At 38.4% G+C, this 5,010-nt stretch overlaps 1 long non-coding RNA gene across 1 annotated transcript; it reads right to left on the bottom strand.

The window, feature by feature from the left end:
* Positions 1-362: 362 nt before the first annotated feature.
* LOC116420234 lies at positions 363-3,431 on the bottom strand. Its single transcript, XR_004230530.1, has 3 exons — positions 2,330-3,431; positions 1,882-1,977; positions 363-799 (listed from the first exon to the last, which is right to left on the bottom strand). It is a non-coding gene; the product is annotated as an uncharacterized LOC116420234 (long non-coding RNA).
* Between the last annotated feature and the right edge of the window lie 1,579 nt (positions 3,432-5,010).

The following is a 5,010-nucleotide window of genomic DNA, read 5'->3' as shown; positions in this document are numbered from 1 at the left end:
TAAAATATAACTTAGATACACAATAAGTATACATGACCAAAACATTATTTTGCTGTACAAAAAGAATCAGACTCTGAATTATTGTACAATTAGCTTGTGAAGGAAATCAAAGATGCAGGTGTGCATAAATATAGGGACTGGGAATTCAATGTAATGGTTTTTAGTCATCTCCCAGAGTTCTTTTTCTGGGTATAGTTAGTTCAGTTCATTACTGCTCCATTAGAAATGATTTGGTTGATCTTGTTGTTGAGGATGGCCTGATCCATCAGGACTAGTCATCATCTAGTATTGTTGTTGAAGTATATAATGATCTCCTGGTCCTGCTCATTTCACTCAGCATCAGTTCGTGTAAGTCTCTCCAGGCCTTTCTGAAATCATCCTGTTGGTCATTTCTTTCTGTCTCTCTTTTTAATTCTCTTACTACCCCTTTGACTTTCCTCATCGAAATGAGGTGAAGTTGTTAACAATATAAAGATTTGAACTTGTAAAATACTTATATATTTTCACATGGGGACCTTTTTGCCATAAGAGTTTTTATTGAAGCTTTTAAGTTTCAAAATATATGCAAGAAGGATTATATATTTCCCTAAATCCTATTATTTACTTACAAGGCCAAAAACTCACTGTAACCACAATTGAAGGAGGACACCACTGGCAAAGACACTGATGAAAACTTCTCAGCACAAGGCTGGACTTCGAGGTAAATCAAGCTAAACAGAACAGGATTATGTGGATGTGACCATACTTACAGAAGATCTTGGTCCTTATTGACACATTGGATGCAACTGATGAATGAGATCTAGAATTTAAAGGGGAAGAGGAGTCAGGATCATTGCAATATCCTGTGCAGACATTAGTCTCTGTAGTCTTTTTGGAATAATTGGACTTATCCCTACTTAAGTTAGGGGTATTTTTGATACTCAGCATGGGGTAACCTGGAAATTATGTGGTCAACCGTGACTTGGTGGTTCTTTCTATTCCTTTTTATTTAACATGAGACATGCTTTCACTTGGCTCTGCAGAAAATAACTTAACGAATCTTATTCCTTACATATTTAAATAAGACCTTCACTTACCTGTCATCCTTCTTGCTTCCTTATTCCTTCATTCCTTCCTCACTTCCTGCCTTCCCTCCTTCCCTGCCTCCATGACTCCCTTTCTCCCTTACCCTATGACTCCCTTTCTCCCTTACCCTTCCTTCTACTGTTCCTTCCTTCCGTCCTTTCTTTCCTTCCTTCCTCCCATCTTTTCCTATTGCTTCCTTGCATCCTTCCCTTTGGCCCCCATTACATCGTTCTGCCAAGGATCCGTTTTTATTTTGTCTCCATCTCTTTTTCTCTCTCTCGTGATCCCTTGCAAACTTTCACATACAACTAATAGATACTTGGTGAAAACAGAAGAAATTTTAAAGATTTTCACTTCCTGTACTTTTCCTCCTGGTGAACCCATTTTTTCTTAAAATATTTTAGGGGACTCCAGGTTGACCATTACATTAAATCGGTATGCAAAATTAGCAATGCCCCATAAAAAATTTAATTTGCAAAACACAATATTTAATTACAAAGCCCCATGCAAATGATGAGTCCAATTTAGGAAACTTGTCCCTAGTAAATGTACTGATGACAATTTCCCAGCACAAGCATGGAAATTAAATGGTAAATCAAGCAAGAGAGAACAGGATGCCTGGGGTGTGACCCATACTTACAGAAGAAATTAATTCTTACTGACACTTGCTGCTCAACTGTAGAATGAGATCTAGAATGTTGGGGAAGAGGGCAGTCAGGATCCTTGCCTTACACCGTCCAGTCATTACTCTCTATCCCGTTTTAGGAAAAACGGACCTATCACACATTTTAACTCAGGGTCACTTTTCCTACTCACCAGGGGGTCCACTGAGAGATCAGTGGCTGTCAGCGACTTGGAGGCTTCTCCTGATCATTTCTGGATTAATGTGAGCCTGGATATGACCCCATTCTCCTGAGGTGAAGTAATTGGATCTGGTTAGTTTTCCCTTCACTTTTTATTATTCCATCCCTTTTTATCTTTCCTTCCGTCATTCCTACCTATGTTTCTAGCTTTCCTCCCTCTTTCCCCACTTAGATCCTACTTCAACTAAATGTGATTTGATTTTCCATTCTCTTTTTTGTTCTCTCACTATCATTTTGGATCTCTTCTCACAGAAGTGAGGCACACTGCGTCAAAATATCAGTAAGTTATACTTTTACCCTCAGTGTCCTTTTTAACATAAATATATTTAATTTTGTTTTTTTATTTTCAAAACCTAGACAAGTGCAAGCAAATATTTTCCTGCGCCACAACATTTACTTACCTGGGCCCAAATGCATTCTGGCCACAAGTGAGGGAGCAAGTCACTGGTAAAAACATTAATGAAAATTCCCAGCACAAGTTTGGATTTTAAAAGGTAAATCAAGCCAAAGAGAACAGTATGGCTGGGATGTGACCCATACTTAGAAAGGATATTCGTTCTTATTGACTCTTGGTGCTCAACTGATGAAGGAGATCTAGAAGTTTAAAGAAGACTGAAGTGAGGGCCATTGCATTATACTGTGCTAATGTCCCTCTCCCTAATCTCATTTTTGGAATGATGGGACCTTCCCCTATTGGGATCCAGGGCCACCTTTCCTACTCTCCAACAGATTCCCTGAGAAATCCCAGGTTGACAATGACTTCGAGGTTCTTTCTATTCCTTCTTAATTAATCTAAGAACTGCTTTCTCTCAGCTATGCAGAAAAGAATTCATTGCATCTTGTTTGTTTTTCTTCTATGTTAAAATTTGCCTTTTCATTTTTATACTTCCATCCTTCCTTGAACTCTTCCATTCCTCCTTCCTTCTTTTAAATTCCCTTCTTCCCTCTTTCATCCTATTTCTACCAACTGTCCCTTACTTTCTGTGTCTCTTCATTCTCTTGCTACCCATTTGATTTTCCTCATTGAAATGAGGTGAACTTGGTAAAGATATTAAGATATGAACATCTGAAATTCTTATACATTTTCACATAGGGACCTTTTTTGCCATAACAGTTTTTATTGAAGATTTTAAGTTTCAAAATATATGCAAGGAGAATTATATATTTTCCTAAACCATATTATTTACTTACAAGCCTAAAAAGGAGTGTAATTAGTCTCCTCATCGCAATATCCTATGCAAACTGTAGTCCTTGTAGCATTTTTGGAATAATGGGCCTTTTCCCTACTTAACTTAGTGCTACCTTTGATACTCACCAGGGAGTCCCCTGAAAATGATGAGGTTAACCCTGACTCTGGCGTTCTTTCTGTTCCTTTTTAATTAACATGAGACACGCTTTCACCTGCTCTGCAGAAAATAACTGAAGGAATCTTGGCAGTTATTCCTTACATTTTTCAATATGTCCTTCACTTCACTTCATCCTTCTTATTTCCATATTCTTCCTTCTAATCTTCCTTCCTTCTTTTATTATTACTTCCTTGCATCCTTCCCTTTGGCCCCCATTACATCCTTCTTCTGCCAAGTATTCCTTTTTATTTTGTCTCTGTTTCTTTTCCTCTCTTTAGAGATGCCTTGCACACTTTCACATACAACTAATAGATATGTCGTCAAAACATTAGAAATTTAAAGATTTCCACTTTCTGTACTTTTCCCCTTGGGGCCCCCCTCATTTCTCAAAAAAGTTTTTGGGGACTCCAGGTTTACCATTACATGAAATCGGTACGCAAAATAAGCAATGCCCTATAAGAAATTTAATACCCCAAAACAAAATATTTACTTACAAAGCCCCATGGGAATGATGAGCCCAATTTAGGAAGCTTGTCCCCAGTAAAAGCACTGATGAAAATTTCTCAACACAAGTTTGGAAATTAAAAGGTAAATCAAGTCAGAGAGTACAGGATGCTTGGGGTGTGACCCATACTTACAGAAGGCATTGATTCTCACTGACACTTGCTACTCAACTGTAGAATGAGATCTAGAATGATGGGGAAGAGGGCAGTCAGGATCCTTTCCTTATACTGTCCAGTCTTTACTCTCTATCCCATCTTAGGAATGAAGGGACCTAGCCCCCATTTTAATGCAGGGTCATTTTTCCTACTCACCAGGGGGACCAATGAGATATCGGTGGCTGTCAGTGACTTGGAGGCTTCTCCTGATAATTACTGGATCAATGTGAGACTGGATTTCACCCCGCTATCCTGCAGATTATTAATTGGGGCTGGTCAGTTTTTACTTCACTTTTTATTTTTCCATCCCTTTTAATCTTTCATTCCTTCCTTGCTTCCTGCCTTTCTAGCTTTCCTCCCTCTTTCTCCACTTATATCCTACTTCTGCTAAATGTCCTTTAACATCTCCCTCTTTTATTTGTTCTCTCACTATCCTTTTGGATCTTTTCTCATAGTAGTGAGGCACAGTGGGTCAAAATATTAGTAAGTCATATACACCTACAAATCCTGTGCATTTTCCCTAAGTGTCCTCTTTATCCCTAAATATTTTTAATTTTACTTTTTATTTTCAAAATACAGGCAAGCACAGTCATATATTGTCCTGTGCCACAACATTTATTTATCAGGTCCCAAACGCATTCTGGCCACACGTGAGGCAGCACACCACTGGTAAAAAACATTGATGAAATTTCCGAGGACAAGTTTGGATTTTAAAAAGCAAATCAAGAAAAGAGAACAGTATGAATGGCATGTGACCCATACTTCGAGAGGATATTGGTCTTTCTTGAAACTTGGTGCTCAACTGATGGAGATGTACAAATTTAAGGAAGACTGGAGTCAGGCCCATTGCATGATACTGTGTAGACATTACTCTCTGTAATCTCATTTTTGGAATAATGGGACCTTCCCCCATTGGAACCTGGACCCACCTTTCCTACTGACCAGGGCATCCACTGAGAAATTCCAAGTTGACAATGACTTGGAGGTTCTTTCTGTTCCTTTTTAATAACATGAGATCCACTTTCTCCCAGCTATGCAGGAAAGAATTCATTGAATCTTGTTGGTTTTTCCTACATT

Source organism: Sarcophilus harrisii, chromosome X (assembly GCF_902635505.1).
Source record: "Sarcophilus harrisii chromosome X, mSarHar1.11, whole genome shotgun sequence".
In the NCBI taxonomy this organism is placed as follows: Eukaryota; Metazoa; Chordata; class Mammalia; order Dasyuromorphia; family Dasyuridae; genus Sarcophilus; species Sarcophilus harrisii.
Note: the sequence above shows the minus strand (reverse complement) of the source record. Positions and strands in the feature narration are given on the sequence as shown.